This window comes from Bidens hawaiensis, unplaced genomic scaffold (assembly GCF_021521415.1).
Source record: "Bidens hawaiensis isolate Kalapana, Puna unplaced genomic scaffold, B.hawaiensis_p1.1 tig00013007_1, whole genome shotgun sequence".
NCBI classification, from domain to species: domain Eukaryota; kingdom Viridiplantae; phylum Streptophyta; class Magnoliopsida; order Asterales; family Asteraceae; genus Bidens; species Bidens hawaiensis.
In genome coordinates this window covers 69,539-92,499 of record NW_027492093.1, presented here as the reverse complement: position 1 = coordinate 92,499, position 22,961 = coordinate 69,539, and the positions used below count along the sequence as shown (strand labels likewise).

The 22,961-nt window shown below is 41.3% G+C and overlaps 1 pseudogene across 1 annotated transcript; it reads left to right on the top strand.

Moving 5' to 3' along the window:
- The first annotated feature begins 20,566 nt into the window (after positions 1–20,566).
- On the top strand, positions 20,567–22,355 carry LOC143542980 (CASP-like protein 1 pseudogene; annotated as a pseudogene). Its single transcript, XR_013136992.1, has 3 exons — positions 20,567–21,010; positions 21,897–22,025; positions 22,128–22,355. The product of XR_013136992.1 is annotated as a CASP-like protein 1 pseudogene (transcript).
- Positions 22,356–22,961: the final 606 nt, after the last annotated feature.

Sequence of the window (22,961 nt, the reverse complement as noted above, 5' to 3'; positions counted from 1 at the left end):
ACCCATCACGTATGTACCTGGGGCTCCCTCTAGCGACGTATGTGCTCGTTTCCCCACACTCTATCCTTGCTCTACACTGCACGATTTGAGGAAAACTATTAGCTAACTAGACTCAATATACAAAAATAAACTTTACAAATGCCGGGTTGCCTCCCTGTAAGCGCTGAATTGAATGTCTATAGCTCGACATTCCTTGGTTCTTTAATCAAACGAGTACGTCGGCTCGTCTGCCAAAAAGCAAACTTCCGACTCGTGTATCTCTTTGTTCAAATCCGCATCCTCCAAGTAAGGCTTCAATCGATGACCATTCACCACTTGCCTCAGATGATCATCAAAATCTTCAATCTCAACCTCTCCAAACTTTCCAACTCTCTTGACTTGATAAGGTCCTGCCCACTTGCTCTTTAATTTGCCCAGGAAAAGCTTCAATCTTAAGTTATACAACCACACTCGTTGACCTTCCTCAAATGTCCTTCTTCTTAGCTTAGCATAGTGAACTCTCTTCATCTTGTCTTTATATGCGGACGCACATTCATAAGCCTCATCTCTCAATTCCTCCAACTCGCATATGTTTAATTTTCTTTGTTTACCTGGACGTTCATAGTCTAGGTTAACATTCTTAACTGCCCATAGCGCACGATGGGCTAGTTCGACAGGTAAATGACAACCCTTCCTGTAAACCAACCGATATGGAGTGGTTCCAATAGGAGTTTTATAAGTGGTACGGTAAGCCCATAAAGTATCGTTTAGTTTATTTGACCAATCCTTTCGATCGGGCCTTACCGTCTTTTGTAAAATCTCTTTGATTTTCCTATTAGAAACCTCCACTTGCCCACTCGTTTGAGGGTGATATGGAGTGGCAATGCGGTGGTTTACGCCATACCGTTTAAGTAGTTTGCCAAAATTAAAGTTTTTGAAATGTGAACCCCCATCGCTAATGATGACGCGGGGAACACCAAAACATGAAAAAATATTAGACTGGACAAACTTACAAACAACGGTATGGTCATTCGTCTTGGTGGCGATTGCTTCTACCCATTTAGACACATAATCGACCGCCACCAAGATATAAAGATTACCGAAAGAATTAGGAAACGGGCCCATGAAATCAATCCCCCAAACATCAAAGATATCGACAATGAGGATTGGTTGCATGGGCATCTCGTCCCTCTTTGAAATACCCCCCCATCTGCTGACATCTAACACAATTCTTCACAAATGCTGCTGCATCCTTGAATATAGTAGGCCAATAGAATCCGCATGCAAGCACTCGATGTCCTGTCTTCTGGCCGCTAAAATGGCCTCCACAAGGTGATGAATGGGCATGATACAAAACACTCCGCATCTCCTCCACCGGTATACACCGCCTCATTACTTGATCCGCTCCAACTTTGAACAAATCCGGATCTTCCCATGCATAGTGCTTTGCCTGCAAGAGAAAGTGTTGCTTCTTCTTCTTTGGCCAAAACTCCAGAATTGTATTTGCAACAAGAAAATTAATAGTGTCAGCATACCATGGCAAAGTTGAAACAAAAAACAATTGTTCATTTGGGAAAGACTCATTGATAGCCCTCTCATCTTTCTCATTTTCTTCTTGTCCCACAAGTCTCGACAAATGATCTGCCACCACATTTTCGCTTCCTTTCTTGTCACGGATCTCCACATCAAACTCTTGGAGCAATAAAATCCACCTGATCAAGCGTGGCTTCGTGTCTTTCTTCTCCATCAAATACTTGACTGCACTGTGATCTGAAAAAAAAATTACCTTGCTCCCCCAAATGTAAGATCGAAACTTATCAAGTGCATATACTACCGCGAGCAACTCCTTTTCCGTAGTGGTAAAATTAATTTGAGCATCGGAAAGGGTTTTGCTTGCGTAGTATATGGCAACGAGCTTCTTATCCACCCGTTGACCCAACACGGCCCCGACTTCGTAGTCACTTGCGTCATATATGATTTCAACTGGAAGTGACCAATCAGGTGACAACAGGACCGGGGGTTCAACCAATTCATTTTTAAGTACATTAAATGCATTAAGACACTCCTCGTTAAAAATTAATGGCACATCTTTTAATAACAAATTACACAACGGTTTAGAAATGATACTAAAATTCTTAATGAACCGTCGGTAAAAACCGGCATGACCCAAAAATGCCCTTATCCCTTTTATATTAGTAGGCGGTGGTAAATTAGATATGACTTGGATTTTCACCCGGTCAACCTCAATCCTCCTCCTTGAGATGACATGTCCCAAAACCATCCCCTTTTGAACCATAAAGTAGCTCTTTTCCCAACTTAAGACCAAATTCGTGTCCACACATCTTTTCAAAACTTTAGTTAATTCGTTTAAACATTTTTCAAAAAATGATTCGAAAATCGAAAAATCCTCCATAATAAATTCAAGTGAATCCCCGACCATATCTGAAAAGATACTCATCATACACCTTTGAAAGGTGGCTGGGGCATTACACAAACCAAAAGGCATTTGCCTAAATGCGAAAGTACCGTATGGACACGTGAAAGTGGTCTTATGTTGGTCATCGGGGTGAATAGCAATCTGATTGTACCCCGAATAGCCATCTAGAAAACAATAAAACTTCTGACCTGCAAATTTCTCAATGATTTGGTCAAGGAACGGCAAGGGAAAATGGTCCTTAGATGTTGCCGCATTCAACTTTCTGTAGTCAACACAAATCCGCCACCCGGTTACCGGTCGGGTGGCGATTTCCTCACCTGTCTCATTACGGGTTATATGAATACCCGCCTTCTTTGGAACTGTTTGTGTCGGACTTACCCACGTGCTATCTGAGATCGGTAAAATGATACCTGCATCCAGCCACTTCAAGACCTCCTTTTTCACTACCTCCCGCATATTTGTGTTCAACCTTTTTTGTGCATCATGAGCGGGTTTTGCCTCGGGATCGGTGATGATTTTATGCATGACAATGGATGGGCTGATCTCTCTCAAATCTGCTATCATCCAACCAATCGCCGCCTTATGCTCTTTCAGGACTTCCACCAACGCTTTCTCTTGCTCGTCCTCCAAATTTGCAGCGATGATGGCCGGTAAAGTCTCTCCTTCCCCCTGAAACACGTATTTCAGGTGTTTCGGGAGCTCTTTCAATTCAACAGCCGGCGGACTCTCCAATGAAGGCCTCAATTGTGAATCAATGGTATCGGGTAACCGCTCCACTTGCTGAGACCATTGTGGTTTCCCAATACTCGCAGCATACAATTCCACTGCTTTCTCTTCTTCTTGTAACTGTAAGACATGCTCAACGGTTTTCCTGCAACAAATAGCACACTCCTCTGTGGCATCATCCCCACTTTCGTGAGGGTTCAACCCGTCAATGACTTCAGCCGCGAAGCATTCGTCACTCATCAGAGGGTTAGACACATTTGAAAACACATTAAGCCGAAGATTTTTATTACCAAAAGCCATGTCCATTACCCCGGTTCTACAGTTTATCAAAGCATTTGCGGTGGCCAAAAAGGGCCGACCGAGAATCACGTTCGGTTGCCGTTTCGGGTCAACTGTCACGTAGTCTAGAACCAGGAAGTCAACCGGGTAATAAAAATCTTCTATCATCACAATCACATCGGTCACGATTCCCCTGGGAAGCTTGAGTGTCAAGTCGGCCAACACCACGGTGGTGTCGGCTTTTCTAAGTGGACCAAAGTCATACTGGTCATACAAGCTTCTCGGGAGAATACTCACCCCAGCCCCAAGATCTAACAACGCTCTAGTCATTTTAAAATCGCCCACTTGAATGGGAATAATTGGCGTTCCCGGATCTTGTAGCTTTGGGTGGGAGGATACCCGTCAAAACCGAATTCACATTTGCAGTTAAGTCAACTTGTTTGGGCAACTTGTGAGTTCGTTTTTAAGTACAGAAGTCTTTTAAATATTTAGCATATGCGGGGACTTGTTTAATTGCATCTATGAGGGGTAAATTAATTTTTACTTGTTTAAATATTTCCCACATTTCCTCCTGCTATGGGCCCCTCTTTCTAAGTGTCGATGAGGTCTCGGGGTTCACCAATAACCGAGGGAACGGAACCGTTTTACTCGTTGAGCCCGTCTCCTTGGCGGTTGGTGTTCCCGTCTTAGTTTTAGTGTCAATTTTATTTTTATTTATTTGATTTGATTTAGTTTTCGGTTTAATTTCAACCTCATCGTCACTTTTCCCATCTTCCCCCAAGTCCGCCGCCACACCTTCAACAAAGGGTGGTGGAGTCACCCCATTATTATATATCTTACCGCTTCTAAGGGTACTTACCTAGTTGACATAGGCATTCCTACCACTCGAAGAGCTGCTACTCTGATGGCTCGGGTTCTTCAAGGTACACTTGGCAACTTGGATGGATTTCTTTTCAAACTCGCCACTTCCTCAGCTAACTGGCTCACCTGTTTATCCCTTGCAGTATTGGCTTTCTCTTGGAGCTCTAACCTTTGGTTCACACTTTTATTCTGAGCCTCCTGGTCTGTCTTCATCTGCTTCAGAAAATCCATCACGTCCTTAATCGACTCCTCCTTGTTACCAGAAGAACTTCCTTGACCTTGTGCTGCCCCTTGACTTTGATGACCCTGCTGATAACTCTTCTGATAAACCTTATTATATCCCCCCGATTCTCTTTGATTGTACCCGCTGTGACCGCTACCCCTCTCGTTCCCATATTGCCGTTTATTTGACTGATAGTTTGCTTTCTGGGAACTACCTTGAAAGTTCGGGTTTTGTTGCGTGTTCGGGTTTCCATAACTGAAGTTGGGGTGGTTTCGGAGGCCCATGTGATAGGTGTTTGAATTCATATTATTATTGTACCTCTTCTCACCTTGAACAAAGTTCACCTCCTCTTCTTCATCTTCCAACACGACCCCACAAGTAGCCACTACATGGCCTTTTCCACCACAACCGTCACCACTGGATATGTCTTTCCTGATTTGCCTTTCTCTTTAACTCCCACACCCATCAATTGATCCAACTTTCTCTCCAACCTAGCCATACGATAATCCGACTCACCACTATCCACGGCTTTCACAACCGCCCGTTTTACCATGCGATTTGACTGAGCTTGCCTCTTTGAGTTCATTGCATGCCTTTCCAAATGTTGCCAATATTCATTCTCATCATTAGTCAAAAACAACCCATTTGTGGTCGACTGAAGATCACGCACATCGTCACTTGACAACCCGTCATGAAATGCTTTGATCAACTCCCACAATGCAATCCCGTGATGCGGACAAGTTCTCAACAACCTCTTAAATCTCGTAAAAGCTTCGTGGAAAGTCTCACCCTACCCTTGCTGAAAGTTTTTGATCGAGGTTCAGTCCTCGGATGTTCTTTGTGGTGTGTAGTACTCGTCCAAAAACTGCTGAGCCAGATCTTGCCACATATAAATACTTGCTGACGGTAACGATAAAAACCACTGCTTCGCTAGATCTTTAAGGTTGAACTGAAACACCACTAGCTTGACTTCATCAGCAGTGAAACCTTGACTTGAGATAGTGGCACAAATTGCATTAAACTCGCTCAGATGCAAGTACGGTTCTTCTGATGCTTTCCCATGAAAAGTAGTCATCCCGGTCAAGTTACTTCGCCTTACTGAAAACGTTCTTCCTTCTCTCACCGGGATCACAATGGGAAGTGGGTTTGTGGCCACTTGTGGAATTAAGTGGCTTTGAACCCCCCGAACGGGCAGTGGAACGAATGCCCTCGGGACCCCATCGTCAAATCCATACTCGGGAAACTGTGGCTTGGGGGGATCTTGTCTTATTCTCTCTCGACGGTTTCTTGGTTGTTTAGCGGGCTCGAGTGTTCGGTTTCTGGGAGGTTGTTGTTGTCTTCTATAATACCGATCCCCTTGCACGTCTTCCATCTCCTCTTCATCCTCGAACTCATCAAAATCGTCAAATCCCCTCCGCCGATCATACTCGAACTCGACTCTATTGTGCAGTGGTTCAGACCAGATTGAACGATCATCTCTCATTTGATATCTTCTTTAAGCTCTCAGGTTTTGGTTTTGGTGAATGGGTGGGTTGAATGGTGGTAGGTCATGGATTGGTGGATTTTGTGGAATGTTTTGTGGGATATTTTGTGGAATGGGTTGTTCTCGATTGTGCGGCGGGTTAAGGTCATCGGGTTGAAACACCGGTGGAACCGGGTAGGGGTTATCTTCTTGATGATTCATGTCTTCTTCTTTCGGTCTTGAAGTTACACCCCTTCTTTGTTTTGCTTAGTTTCTTCTCGCGGCTTTCTCAATATCGGGATCAAACTGCAACACCTCCTTGTCTCGAGCAAACCTCGTATGCATCAACTTGAAAGATTAACTGCACACCACAAACAAGCACACCCTGCGTAAAATCAACGAAGAAAAGAAATTAAACTAAAATTAAACTAAATTACGCTAATTTAAACTAAACTAAACTAGCACTAAGCGCGTTGAGTCCCCGGAAATGGCGCCATTTTGACGTAGGTTGTCGCGGTCTACTCAAACAATTAATTTTAAGACTTAAATACCTATAATAAGTACGGGTAAGTAAGGTCGTCTCCTCAAGGACTCAAGGAAAGTGCAAGTTTATTTAATTTATAACTAATTATTTAACCTAAGCGAACAGACGATGTCAAGCGATTTTTAGAAAAAGATTTAATTAAAACTAATGATTACTTAAAACGATTTGTAAACAACATTAATTAAAAGTATTCATTCTAGGTTCGGGTTATGTGTTCCATATGTTAATCACGGATTCTTTAGTCTTTGGTATTATAATAATTGCTAGCCCTATGGTTTGATTTATGATGACAAACGATACCCTAACCGAATTGTTGACACAAATGCACCCGGACACCACAATTACCAATTCTATGTCTAAAATGATTAACTCAATGATAAGGTTTGATGATTCTAGTCCAATGACACAAGAGCTTAACCCTAAGTGTTGATGAACAACCAAACAAACGTTACAAAAATCAATAATCGCAAACTCAAGCTTTAAGCAACCTAATACTAATTAAGCAAGACAAATCATATAATATTAATCAAGCTATATTCATGAAGCACAAGAATCTGATCATAACAGTATATTACACAAAACCTTAGCCTAGTGTTGGTGCATAAATGTCAGTAGTTCATATGTCTAATGTCTGTAATCGAGTCTGTAATATTGTTTATGTATTTGTTTGTTTAAAGCGAAGTTGTTGACAAGTTCGCTTAGGCGAACTTGTTAACCAAGCGAAGTTGTTGACAAGTTCGCTTAGGCGAACTTGTTAACCAAGCGAAGTTATGGACAACTTCGCCTGAAGCGAAGTTGTCGTGTATTTATATAGGTTACGGCTAGTGGTTCAAGTTGTTCGTGTATGTCAGTTATTGTTCGTGAGTCAAGTGACGTGAGGTCGAGAGTCTGTAACTGTGATTATATCACGTGTTGAGTTATTAATATAACGTGTGTTTGTTCGTATCGTATTCGTGTGTTCGTATGTTTGTGTTCTACGTCCGTAACGATCTACACAGGGATTCCGCACCTGTGTATATCGGGATATCTCGTGTGATCCGTCCAGGGAACCTACAATTGGTATCAGAGCATTTGCTCGATTGTGTGGTTCGGGATATTCACGCGAGTGTAGATTTCGTCCCGTTTCGACTTTTCGCGGGACGTGTTTTCGGTGTTTTTGCTCATTCTAACCTCCTACCAGTGTGTTCAAGCCTTTAAACTGTCAAAAACCTCGTTAAAATCCGTTTTACAGATCTGCAGAAACTGTGTTGTTCGTCAGGCGAAGTTGTTGTTCATCATGCGAAGTTGCCGTCAGGATACGTAGGGTTTCGGCGAAGATATAAGGAGAGGCGAAGTTATTCACAACTTCGCCTACTTTTTCAAGTTCGCCTAACTCAGCGAAGTTCTCTTCAAGTTCGCCTACTTCCTAAGTTTGCTCACCCTAAGCGAAGTTATTCTCAACTTCGCCCAGTCACGCGAATTTAAGAAAGATCCAGCGAAGTTATTACTTAAGCGAAGTTATTCTTAACTTCGCCTACAGTACTTTATTAAATTAAAAAAAAATTTTTTTTTTTTTTATTTTTCAGGTTTCTTCTCTTCAAGAAGGATGTCGTCGATCAACATCTTGGAGCTTGTAAAGATGGAAGTTGAAGCGGGGTCAGCTACAAAGGCCCCAAGGTTGCTGAAGGGAACCGATTTTGTCGCATGGAAGGATCGGTTCATCCAATATGTAAAGTGCCAGGATGCGAAAATGTGGGTGTGCATCCAAGATGGCTATATTCCACCTGTAATGGAGTACGAAGGTAGGGACCATATCAAAAAGTACAGTAAGATGGAAGAGGAAGAGAAGAAGATGTATGAGGCCGAGAGCAAGGCCCATGCTGCAATCACAATGGCTCTTCCACAGGAGATCCTCCATACATTCAGAAAATACACATCAGCTAGAGAGCTTTGGGAAGCTCTTGAGAACAGATTTGAAGGGAATGTAGGAATTCGAGCTTCAAAAATCAAATTGCTCAAAACTCAGTTTTCCGTCTTCAAATTTTTGAAGAACGAATCTCTAGATGATATTATCACCCGATATTATCATCTAATGACTGAGCTGAGCAACTATTCTATTTCCTACCGAGAAGAAGAAATAGTTGAGAAGCTTCTCGATGCCCTCCCACCAAAATGGGAGATGTATACTGTACTGATGAGGGAAGACAAGGACTTCCCTACTTATGATCTTGAAACCACTGTCAACAAGCTCAGAACTTTTGAGCTTAATATGGTAAGAAAAGAAACATCTATGGATCAGGTTCAAGATCCAGGCATGTACGGTGCTAAAGTAAACTCCAATTCAAGTTCAAAGACTGATTCTGCCGCCTACTACACGAAGGGCGAGTCGGGTGCCAAGTCTTCACAGGAGGGGCATGTGTCAGTAAACTCAAATGGGGATGTTTGCTTTGTAGCCGGTGGATCAAGTGGTACTAAACAGACAGCAAGCCAGAGTAGTGGCTCTTCAAGTTCTTCAAGCATTAACTACTCTAAGATGCCAATGAGCGTCAAATCTGCTGAAGAGCAGTTTGGCCTCTATGCTTCGTTTATTGCTTCATATGAGAACTATATCCAAGGGAAGGTTGTTGATCCAGCGATGCTGGATGAAGACTATGACCAAATAGATGCTGATGATATGGAAGAGATGGATCTACAATGGCAGATGGCCATGATTGTGAGGAGGGTGAAGAGGTTTATGAGGAAGACAGGGAGAAAGTTTGTTGGTGGCAGGCCTGGGTTTGACAAGACTAAGGTGAGGTGCTATAACTGTCAACAAAACGACCACTTTGCTAAAGAGTGCAGAAACGAGAGAGTTGAACGTGGTCAAGGCAGGTCTGCACAGTACATTGGGAGTAGTAAAGATTTCAGTGCCATGATGTCTAGAGAAGCAGGTGAATACAACTGGAACCTGCATTCGGATGAAACTTTTGAGCAGGCAAATATGGCTAAGGTTGAGAATGAAGAATGTGAGAAGGTCACCGGAGAAGTGAAAGCTACTGGAGAGGAAAAAGCTTTCATGGCAGATCTCAAGGACCAGTCCTCCGAGGTATGTTCTAAACCTATATGTACTAAATGTGAGAACTTGTCTGAGCAACTTGCTACCATAACTGATCAGTATGTTCGTTTAGATGCTGAATTTAAAACTCTTAAAGAAGATCATCACTTTATGAAAGCAAGAGAGAACAGTTACAAAATTAAAATAAAAGCGTATGAAAAAGATGTTAAAAGCTTAAAAACAAAACTTGCTGAAAAAATTGAAGTGATAGATCTAAGTTATGAGGTTTTGGAAGAAAAGACCAAACTTATTGCTGAACGAGAAAAACAGATTGCTGACCACGAGGTGAAAGTGGTGGAACTGAACCAAAAACTTGAGCAGTTCAGAAATTCCTCAGCTATTCTTGATCATCTTGTTAGTGATCAAGGTACCTCTGCGAAGAGGGGAGGAATTGGTTATCACGAGGTTCCACCACCTTATAACCACAATTATACTTATAACCCTAGTGTTCAGAAATCTGTTGATTTTGAAGTTCCTCAGACAGTTCCAATCATGGTTTCTAGTAAAGAACCAATTGTTAGTAAAGGCGAAACAAGTTCGCCTGTTTCAAGTGTGAAAATTTCTGTTGCAAGTCCAGTCTCATCAGATTCGGAGAAGTCGTCCGAATCAGGTAAGACAAAAGAAGAGAAGGTGTTACTCAATGGTGGAGAAAAAGATAAAACTAATAAGAAAAGTACTCCACTAAACCCGTACGTCCCACCTTATGTGAAACGAACGGCCGGTAACACAGCCTCGAGATTCAAAACAACCTTTGAAAAGAAAGTGGAGCATAGGTGTTGTTTTAGGTGTAATAAATTAGGACATCTTGTTGCAGATTGCCCTCTGAAGCCGCGATTCAGAGGTGTGAGGCCTAATAAAACTGAGAATAAGACTAATACTATTAAAAATGAAAACCATTCAAAATTTCGAAATGTAACTAATTCAGGTTTTCACAGAAACAAACCTTAGTTTTACAATGCAAATAACCAAACCACAAGATATAATTCTTTCAATTCACTTAGGTTTGGAAGGTCCCACACTCAATCTCCAAGGTGGTTTCCTAATAGGGCTTACAGAAATTTTGCGAATACTAACTGTGAAAAGCCAAAGTTCGGGATGTATAGATCCAAGACCAATTGGTCTTGGGTCCCAAAATTCTAATCTTTTGCTTTATTGTGCAGGAACAGTTGAACATGGCTGCTCACAATCTTTGGGTTGTAGATAGCGGCTGTTCCCGGCACATGACGGGTAACAAATACTTGTTACACGATTTAAAACCTGTTCAAGGAGGGAGAGTTAGTTTTGCCGGTGAAAGTGGTGGCAAAATTACTGGAAGAGGAACGGTGTCGAATGGAAAAATGACTCTTGAGAATGTGAACTTTGTAGAAGAGTTGAAGCACAATCTGCTGAGTGTGTCGCAGATTTGTGATAAGGAGTACACTGTTCATTTCACGAAGAATGAGGCGATCGTGTTGAAGCCTGGTTTTCAGATACCAGACGAGTGGATAGTGATGAAAGCTCCACGTGATACAAATACTTATGTGATGGATATGAGGTCTACTGAAATGGCCACGGAAGAATCATGTTTAATGACGAAAGCAAGCGAATCGGAATCCGAACTGTGGCACAGAAGGATGGGGCACATTCATCTTCGGAAGATGAACCACATTGTCAAGAATGGGCTTGTGCTGGGCGTTCCCTTGAAAAATTTCAATTTTGAAGATAAATGTATAGCATGCAAGAAGGGTAAGCAGCACAAGAAATCCCATCTCACCAAGAAAGTAAATTCAATTGCTAGTACTCTAGAATTGCTTCACATGGATCTCTTCGGTCCCGTGTATGCAAAAAGTCTAGGAGGTACTTCATACTGCTTGGTGATCACTGATGACTACTCACGATACTCGTGGGTATATTTCCTGAAATCAAAAGATGAAACGGCTCAGATGGTGAAGAATTTGATTACCAAAGTTGAGAACGTTATGGATAAAAGGGTTAAGTTCATCAGAAGTGACAATGGAACAGAGTTCAAGAATTTTGAGATGGAGATCTTCTGTCTTCAGAGAGGGATTGAACACCAATACAGCGCTCCTTATACACCGCAACAGAACAGAGTGGCTGAAAGGAAGAACCGAACGTTAATTGAAGGAGCCAGAACTATGCTGGCTGATTCGAAGCTTCCTGTGGTGTTCTGGGCTGAAGCTGTTGCTACAGCCTGTTATGTCCTAAACAGAGTCTTAACGGTTAAGAGGCTTAATGAAACGTGTTACGAGCTTATGCATGGGAGAAAGCCCAATTTGAGTGGTCTTGAACCATTCGGGTCCCCTTGTTCGATTTTGAAGACAAATTCTAAATTTGGTGAAGTAGCCGATGAAGGAATCTCAGTCGGTTATGTTGTTGGGACTCCTAACAGACATGTCTTCAATACATCGACCAGCAAGGTTGAGGTGGTGTGTAACACCGACATCACAAGTTACCAACCGCCAAAACCAAGCAACGGACCTGCTGAGTTTTTCGACTATGTTAAACTCTTCAAGTCTTTTAACGTACCGTTTTTGGATATTGCTGAAGAAGAAGAGAGAGTTGCAACGAAGATGATCCTTGATGAGAAAGACATTCTATTACAAAGACAGCTGATTGATAAATGTCAACCTTCCTCATCAAACACTATCGGTACCCCTGCTGCCTCGACTGAAGAAGAATTTTTCAATCCATTTCATTCTCAGCATGAAACAACCATTGACGAGCTCTCTTCTAACTTGGAAGACAATTTGCATGTCGGTTCTGTACCAACCACGATAATTCATAAAGATCACCCTTTGGAGAATGTGATTGGTGATGTGTCCTCCGGTGTACAAACTAGAAGTAGCTTGAATGAGCACACATGTGTTTATACAAGCATTAAGGAGACAGGAATAATCAATGAATGCCTGTACACCTGCTTTATAAGCCAGATTGAACCGAAGAATTATAAAATGGCTTTAAAGGACAGCTCATGGGTCGAAGCCATGCAAGAAGAGTTGGCTCAATTCGAGAAGATGGAAGTTTGGACTTTGGTTGAAAAACCAAAGAATGTGCATGCTATAGGCACAAAATGGGTGTTTAAGTGCAAGAGAGTTGATAAGGGGATCATTATAAGGAATAAGGCAAGGCTAGTCGTTAAAGGTTTTAATCAACAAGAGGGGATTGATTATAATGAAGTGTTCGCTCCTGTCGCCAGGTTGGAAGCCATAAGATTGTTTTTGGCGTTTGCTGCTTATGAAAAGATGAAGGTATTTCAGCTAGATGTGAAGAGTGCGTTTTTGAATGGGAAAGTTGATGAGGTTGTGTATGTTGAGCAACCTCCGGGTTTTCCTGACCCAGACTTTCCAGATCACGTGTACAAATTGAGCAAGGCGTTATATGGATTACATCAGGCACCTCCTGCCTGGTATTCAACTTTATCAGATTACTTGCTCGAAATGGTTTTGAAAGAGGGAAAATTGATAGCACGTTGTTCTTCAAAAGAGATGGAAGCGACTTCCTGCTGGTGCAAGTCTACGTGGATGACATATATTTGCTGCATCAAAAGTCTCCATGTGTCAAGATTTTGAGGCCGTCATGAAGAAAAGGTTTGAAATGAGTGCTATGGGTGAACTAACTTTCTTTCTAGGATTGCAGGTTGATCAGAAGAAGGACGGGATGTTCATTCATCAGACGAAGTATGTTCATGATGTGCTCAAACGCTTCAAGATGGAGGACAGTTCTCCATATGAAACTCCAATCTGCGTCAATCACAAATTGGGTGCTGAATCAGTCGGTGATGCAGATGTGGACCCAACTCAATATCGGGCTATAATAGGTTCTTTAATGTACTTAACTGCTTCTAGGCCTGATATAATGTTTGCTGTTTGTCTTTGTGCACGTTTTCAGGCAAATCCAAAAGAATCTCATTTGAAGGGTGCGAAGAGGATACTGTGGTATCTCAAGGGCAAGCCGAAGCTGGGGTTGTGGTACCCGAGAGGAGGAGACTTGGAGCTAGTCGCCTACACAGACTCTGATTATGGAGGGTGCAATCAGAGTCGGAAGTCTACAACTGGAGGATGTCAGTTTCTTGGTGGCAGATTGGTGTCGTGGCAATGCAAGAAGCAGACTTCAGTCGCAATTTCAACCTGTGAGGCAGAATACATGGCAGCATCCAACTGCTGCTCTCAGGTTCTTTGGATTCAACAACAGTTGCGCGACTATGGTCTGAATTTCTTACTTACTCCTATTTGCATTGATAACACAGCTGCTATCTCAGTAACTAACAATCCCGTGAAACACAGTAAAACTAAACATATTGACATACGTCATCATTTTATACGGGATTGTGCTGAGAAGAAACTGATTGTTCTTGAAAAGGTGGATACGCTTGATAATTTCGCTGATTTATATACTAAAGCGTTTGACAAATCCAGATTTCAAAACCTTATTGAACTAAATGGGATGATCAATCCCGAGTAACCATGCTTTTTGTTCGTAAAAAAAAAAAAAAAAAAAAAAAAAAAAAAAACGTCACTATCGTTTAAAATTATGTCGGTTACCTCAGTTTGAAGGATATGTCTTAGGATATGTTTGGTCCTCATTTCTACTTGTAGAATATAAGGATAGCCATTAACCAGATGACTGACAGTGACCGGGGCGGTTTATGATGAGTTTTCATTCTTTCGCTGAAAAGTTAGTCGATCATACTTAGTTATAAGGACACATACTAGTATGTGGTAGGTCCAGCTGATCCATTGGATCTTCGGGATAGCCGTTTACCTGAAGACTTTGTTTTGGTTGGGGCGATTAATGTTAAATTTTTTTTTAAAAAAAAGGGGAAATGAAATTACTTTTCAAGTCTACTACTTCGTAAGAAGTTCATTTGCTATGTTTAACAGAAAATTGATCCAACCTTGGAAAATGATAGTTATACTGATTCTGTGTGCTTAACTAGTGAAGTTATTAGGCTTAAAAGGCTTTAGAACAGTCATTGCATGTCATGGTAGCTTTTTAATGGTGCGTAAAAGTAGATGTGATACAAACTAAATTTACTTGATTTTACGTGGAAACTCCTTAAGAGTTTTGCATGTCTTCATATATATCTTTCCGAATGATAGGCAGAAAAGTTATTACCCAGTCATACACGAGCCCGTAAGTGTTCTGATTCCCGTGAAGATAGCGTTTCAACATACTGCAGTGCTCCAGATTCGGGACTTGCAGTTAATTTCTACTTTGAAGTCTATGTTTATTAAAAAAAAAAAAAAAAAATTTTGAGTTATTGAAACATTTTAGAAATGACAAAATCAAGACTTCACAATCATTGAGTAAGAGAGAAGAACGGGAAGCAGATCAAGAATACTTACAAGTTTAATCAGACACTATGGGTCGAAGTCAATTCGGGGTGACTTGGGGAAAGCCAAATACGCTTTGAGAATAGATAGGAGGCATCAAAATCTCTGAGTTATTGCCCACTTAAATTTTGAGGCTTAATCGAATCTAACTCGTATCACAGACACGATGAAAACCACTTTAAGTTATACCTGCTTACAACCTGTCTCTATATGTCATAATACAGCTAAACACGGATCTATGTGACAGTCACGTAGTTAGTATGATTCCTGTTCGGATCTTTTCTAAAACGTGGTAGTCCCTAACTAGACTGAAATTTGATCCCTTATACTTTAAATTTTTAAAGTTTTTGTACTTAGATAGTTTTATGATTTTTTAACTGGTTACTTAGAATTGATCATGTCATTTATTTCTTAAAGGGAAGTTTTAAAGAGTTAATTGAAAAATGTTCAAATTATAAGGTTTGATTTTGTAAATATAGGCGATGTTGTTAAACAGGCGAAGTTATCCGTAACTTCGCCTGTATAACTCCGCCCCTATATAAAGGATTTTAAGTGTCAACAGTGTTCATTATTCAAAATCAGCGAACTTATTCACTCATCTTTTCCGGCGAACTTATCCAATATTTTCCGGTGAACTTGTGTTTATTCCGATTCCGAGTTATTTTTTTCCCAGATTTCATACCGATTCAAGGTTCGAGATGCAATTATATCATATCATCAATGTACAAGGGCATTAATCTTAGGTCGTTTCGACCCGGTTATTAACCTCGAATCGCCGGCCATTCAACCGATTTTCAAAAACTTGTTTTTACGTGTTAAGAACCACTTTGATCGTCTAGATAACCTTAACATCATGTTTTCCGGATTCCTTAATCACGAAATCATCAATTGCACGTTGTTCCATAATCCTTACTGTCGCCGATTCAGATTCAGGCGAACTTAAGGTTTAGGCGAAGTTATCCGTAACTTCGCCTGAGGCTTATCTTCGCCTGAGGCGATGTTGTCATTAACTTCGCCTGAGGCGATGTTGTGATGAGGCGAAGTTAACATTAACTTCGCCTAGATCAATTTTACTGAATGTTAAATAGACGAACTTAAAGCTGAAGCGAAGTTGTTCCCAACTTCGCCCCACCTTTAACTTCGCCTATAAAAAGTTTATCACAACTTCGCTCATGGTAACAAAGCGAACTTGTGCTAAGTCTTAATGTTTAAGTAACTTGGTTCGTTTGTTGCAGATATGGCCGCAGTAGCTGGTGCTGGAGGTGCAGGAGGAGACGACGGTGACAATCAGAGGCAATTTTTCCCGGGTCACAATATGTACATCACCCTTGACCCGGAAGCGAGCGGCGTTGAGGATTACCGCGAGATTATTACTTTCCTCATACGCTCGAGGATTTTTCATGCTATCACGACGACTCTGCCGATATCCTTACCAAATATCGAAGACTTTTGGCAGACGGTAGAATACGATTGTCGTATTGAGCCCCCGGTCATGCGAGCGACTGTGAACAATCAACAGGTTCAGTTCAATTTTGAACAGATTCGGGTGGCGTTACGGTTTGGAGAAGAGACGAGGGACGACCCAACTGAGTTTGTGGCTCCGTTTCGTGATGGAGCGTTTCTCCGAATGGGCTATTCTGGTCCATTAGGCGATACACAGAGACGGAAGGGTTTTCTACTTGATCAGTGGCGCTTCCTTATGCACGTCATGATAGTTTGCATGTCAGGAAGGAAGGCGGGCACTGACGGTATGGGTGCGACCATGCAGTCCGCAATGACTGCACTGACTTACAATAAACGCTATAGTTTTAGTCAGATGGTCTTTTACGAGATTGACAGACAGAGGAGGGCGATGGCTCGTGAGCGGTTCATTATGTATCCACGTTTCATCCAGATGATATTGAACCATGTGGCTCCGAATCAACCTCAGAGACGACCAATCAGATACGTGGAGTCTGTGAGCAAGCGTATCTTCGCTCAATGCCGCACTTCGAGTGCGAGGAACAAGCCTGAGCTGCGTCCAAGGCATACTCCACTGTTTGGGTTTTTAATCAACCCAGAGTATGTTCCTGCTGGTGGGGACGAGTTTAGAGATCCTCAACCGCGACAGGCAAGAGCAACTCAAGCTGCATCTGTTGTGCCTGTTGTGACGGCTGAGGAGAATATTGATCTTGATGAAGTATTTGGTGGTCAAGATTACTTTGATATGGACCGAGTTGATCCGCTGGAAGAGGTGCAGGTCTCTGCTGCACAAGGTTCGGGTGTGAGTGTTACTAGAGCAGCAACGTCGATGGCTGACTCAGATTTGGATGAGATCATGAATGAGGGGAGACGGTTGATGGTGTCTCGAGAGAAAACGTTTGGGAAGAGAAAGAGAACGGAGGATGATGATGAGTCAGAAGAGGAAGAAGATATACATAAGCTGATAAGACGATCAAGACGGGAAAGGACAGGTGCTGGTATGGGAGCTGGAGAGACTTCAAGAAGGGTACGTTTCGCTCCGGCCGCACTGTCTGGTATGTCTATCGTTCCTACTTCTGTACAGGTTACAAGTATAAGCACTGCGGATGTTCCCGTGGTGGCTACATCGTCTGCTGGCATTACATCTACCACTACTATCCAGATGTCGACTCCGGAGATTGTGTCTCTACCACCTCCAACGCTTACTCAGTCGGTGGTTGCTGCACGATTTGTAGAGTCAACGGTCGTCACTACTGCAGGGTTATCAGGTATGGTACCACCTGCGGTTACGCCTGCTTCTGATGTCTCGCCTACGCCTACTTCAGACTCAGAGAGAATAGCTTCACTAGAGCGGATCGTGGCAGAGCAATCTAAGACTATTCAACGCCTAGTAGAAGCAAATCAACTACAGTCATCCCTCCTGGTTGAGCATGGGAAAATTATAGATGCCTTGAAGGAGTTCTTGGCATCTCAGGGGGAGATGAGCTGTAAAGGCGACGAGCTAAGGACGAAAAGAAGGAATGACAAAGACGATGATCCCAATGCATCGAAAGATGCAGGTGGTGAGTTGCCAAGAACTACTCTAGCTCTTGGTACTTCCACAGCTCAGGGGGAGTCTGCCGACGCGGCTGGTGGTTCTGGTGGTGATGATGTGGTGTTGGTTGATGATGAGAATATAGGTGATGACGTGATTGATGCGTTGAAAGAACTAGATGATGATATGTTCAGCGATGATATATTGTTTGATGAGGATGTGCTGCCGAGTGATGTGATTGAGAAGATCGGTGAGCAGATTGAGATTGAGAATGAGATTGAGGAAGGAGAGATAGTAGAGGAAAATGTCGAACATGACATTCCAGAGGTTGAGAAGGCCGGTATGGGTGATCAGACGGCAGTTGAAGATACTGAATGGGAAGAGCAGCCGAGGTGGAAGGAAGGATACGCTCAATGGTTCGTCAAAACGAAGAAACCGGCAGTCCCTACCATGTTCAAAAAGAGTTACAATATTAAGGGCTATGCTGAAGCAAAGAAAGGGATTATATGCTGGATTTATGATGAGCAGTTGCGGCTCTTCGTGATTAAACGATATGATGGAGTTCAGTACCTTAGAAGAATGTTGAGATCGTTAAACACACTGCCTGAATGTGAGGTTAAAGACTTAGCCAGATTGGGGTTGATCAATCGAAGTGACGATAATATGGCTAGAGTCATAGGGAAATCGTATGGAAAGAGAGCATAAAGGAAAAGAAGTTTGAGCTGTTGAAACCACAGAAAGGGAAACTTGTTGAAGACAAGGATAGAGGTTTGAGAGCTGATGGAAAGCCTTGGATGGTTATGAAGTATAAACCAATCCGGTGCCTTAAAGAAGTACCGATGAAGCTTATGCCCAAGGATGTGCTCAAAGACCTAAAGTGGTGGTTCGTTGATTGTGAGACAGCGGAGGCAGTGATGGAAGATGAGGATGAACAAGAGATCCTTAGAGTTTACGATCCGATGCATCTTGTTAACTTATCGCAAGCTGATCTGAAGACGCTTAACGAGAAAAAGATCTTTTATATTCCTGCTTGGAAGAATGAAGCAAAGAAATATCAAAGGGTTGTGTCGGTGTGCGTTAGAGAAGGAGTGCACGCTTGAAGTTACAGGATTACGAGACAAGAGCTGAAAGATCAAGATATGAAGCTACTGCCAAGGGGGAGTCTGTTGGTGCATAAATGTCAGTAGTTCATATGTCTAATGTCTGTAATCGAGTCTGTAATATTGTTTATGTATTTGTTTGTTTAAAGCGAAGTTGTTGACAAGTTCGCTTAGGCGAACTTGTTAACCAAGCGAAGTTGTTGACAAGTTCGCTTAGGCGAACTTGTTAACCAAGCGAAGTTATGGACAACTTCGCCTGAGGCGAAGTTGTCGTGTATTTATATAGGTTACGGCTAGTGGTTCAAGTTGTTCGTGTATGTCAGTTATTGTTCGTGAGTCAAGTGACGTGAGGTCGAGAGTCTGTAACTGTGATTATATCACGTGTTGAGTTATTAATATAACGTGTGTTTGTTCGTATCGTATTCGTGTGTTCGTGTGTTTGTGTTCTACGTCCGTAACGATCTACACAGGGATTCCGCACCTGTGTATATCGGGATATCTCGTGTGATCCGTCCAGGGAACCTACACCTAGACACGCGACTAACCGGACATCGACATAATCGTTAAAGCACTTATCTTGATGAACATACGATTGTAGGACAAACCGGAAGCCTCGGGATGGATGAAAGTCGCCCTAGAACACCTATTCTGCCTCTGGAAGTCGTTCTTAGCCGAATGGGGAGGTTAAGGGGTTTATATAAGGCAAAACCTAAATTTTTGGCCGACTTAAGCATCTTCGCGTATCGCGAAGATGCAAAAGGGTGCTTCTTCGCGTATCGCGAAGGACAAAATAGTCGCGGCCGAGTTCTATACGCGAAGTTGCCCTTCTTTGCATCTTCGCGTATCGCGAAGATGTAAAATATCAAATTTTCATTTTTTCTTTTCTTGAATGCCTCGTGATGCGTGCACTTCCAATCTTTCACTTCTCGATCTTCGTTCCAAGCCCGTAAATATCCTCGTTAAGCTCTATAGCTTCCAATATCCTGAAAACACGTAAACAATGCTTGAAGTACCAATGGTGGGAACACATTAAACTTAAACTTGTCATTCTTATTTTGATAGGATAGTATGGTGGTTAGAAGGTCATGGGTTTCACACTCTATAGTGTGCAACAAATTTAGTCGTTTAAAAAAAATAAACTTGATAAATGATTTAATTATACAAAACAGTTGTATAGTTTAGTGACTTTATTTGTGGAATAAAATTGCTCTCTTAACAATATGTCAGGCAGTCAGGCTATATTAGCAAAATCATTCAATGTTCGTAACCAACTTTTTTTTTCTTTTCTACATTAACAAAAGGAATTGAACCCTTGATCTCTTATTTTACACTCTAAGCATCTTACCATATTCGTAACCAACTAGTCAACTACCATGATGTGCTAAAGTAATTATTTTATTTATTTTAGTAATGATGTGCTAAAGTAATTATTTTGTTTATTTTAGTAATTTGAGAAAGAAACTTTTATTAGCTATAAAAACTAACTTTAATTTAGATTTAACTGTGAAAAATATAAAAGAAGTCTAGTTTTTATTTCTGATTTTCTTCCTACCCCAACTAATCAAACACATTCAGACAATTAATTAACGTCATATTGAACTCCACATCTTTGTCAAAAATCAAAATATAGAATAAATTGCATATTTATTTGTGCTTTTTTGAACATGCGCTACCACAAGCATCCCAAACAAGTTGAAAAACTCTAGTATAAATGTACGATGGTACATAAAACTACACTTAAGTAGCCATGACATCTACTACTCCACCGCATTCTACCCTATCAACAACGTCTCCAGAATCGGAATACAAGGGTATAATTGGTGCAGGTGATCTCAAAAACCATGTGGTGGTTGATGTGATTTTGAGGGTCATGCTGTTTGTAACTTCCTTGATTGGTATCACTCTTATGATCACTTCTAAACAAACCAAGTCGATACCTGTTGCGCCGGGTATGACAATACCCATGGCTGCAAAATTCAGTCAATCCCCGGCTTTCATGTAAGTAGGATTTTTCTAAGATTATTAGGTGATTTAGGAATCCGCAAAGTACTTTAAAACATTTTCTTAAAGTTCTTTTAATTAATTAATCTAGATAGTTTGTTACCCATACAAATAAACTCATGCAACTCATGGCAACTTTGTTTTAGAGTTTGCCAATGTGGAAAGCGAGCACCATAGAGTTTTTCATCAAACTTAATCCGTCAAAGTTTTTCACCTAACACATTACAACAAACTAGGGCTATCTCGATGGCTTTTGTTGTTGCTATAGCCCCTCTTTGTCGTCGATAAAGCCTTCTCAACAACTAGTTGTCAAGATAATGTCGTCGCAACATGTCGCAACGTATCGGACGCAATAGCTTCAAAAAAGTCGTCGCAAAAGGTGTACCCAAGGCAGGGTTTCCACTTGGCGGGCACGCTTTTCACCGATCCCTTTAAAGTCAAGTTTTGAAAATATTTGGGGAGGTCCTGTCTCTAGGACTTGTCCTCGAGATAAGTTTAATGAAACGACAATGTTTTGAGTTTTTCATTTAAAGAATAAAACATATATATTAAAAAAAAGGAAAACCTCCAATTAACCTCGTCTTAAGGACATTTTACTTGACATATATTTGGGAACCCTATATCGGGAATAAATTGTCGAGATAGCCATGGCTATATTGACGACTTGGTTTCGTCGAGATAGGTCCTGTCCAGACAGATCTCATTTCTTGTAGTGACTCTATGGAGTGCGCTTGCCACCCAAACGAACTTGCTTGCATGGGTAGGGAACCGCCTAAAAGTACAAGAAACACTTAGTTGAATCTGAGCCCCTACTAATCCAAACCAAATTCCATATAACGTGTCTTGAAAAAAGTACTAGATTTTTGTTTACATTATGATGCAGATATTACGTGGCAGCACTGTCGGTTACTTGTTTTTACAGCATCATTACTGTGTGCTATCAGCTCTAATAATGTTGAAACCAAAAAGAAGCTCCACTCGACTGCTGTTTCGCTTTCTTATCCTTGACACAGTATGAACAAATAACAAACTTATCGTTATTGTAAGGTAGTTCATATAAAAGTATGAACAAATTACAAACTTGTAATTATTATCTCTTGTTTGCATGTTGCAGCTTTTGTTTGGTATCATGACTTCTGCTACAGGAGCAGCAGGAGGTGTAGCTTACATAGGATTTAAAGGAAACTCTCATACGAAATGGAACATGGTTTGCAACATGTACAATTCGTTCTGTGGTCATATTGCCGGATCTATTGCTCTATCACTCTTACCCTCCATAGGACTTCTACTGCTAATTTGGCTCTATATTTTTGTGCTTTCCAAGAAGATCGTTAGATGTTAGTTAGGTTGGCATGCTAAAAAGTTTCTCATATGTTACAACATTTGCTATTTTCTTGTCTGTCTTGAGATTTGAAAGGTTGTATGCAATCCTTGTTGGCCCAGACGGATCGAACAATCAAATCAAACGAATGAACAAACAAAGGAACACGATATATTGGGGTGACAACCCGCGACTCTTTTCATATAACCAAACGAACTTAACAAACTCACATGGAGAAGAGACTTCTCATGGCTCACACACATAAAACTAATAATCTAGACTCTATTTATATAATTATAGACCCACTAAACTTGCTCTCCAAGCCAAACTTAACTTGGGAAACAAGACAAACTTATTCTAGAATAATCCATAATATTCTTACCATACTAAACAAATATTAATATCAAACTTAACAAGACAAACCCTGAACTTTAATCACTTAACAATCAAGATTAATTCTTCATTCACCCCCTTAATTAATCTTGAATTGTTCTTCTTCTCACTTTTACTACTTCTTTTCAGCTGACCATAACATAATTGCTTCACCGATTCTTCAAACTTAGCATTCGTTCCTTACGTACCTAACTTTGAAGCCACATTGCTACTTTCTTTCTCGACTCGCTTCTT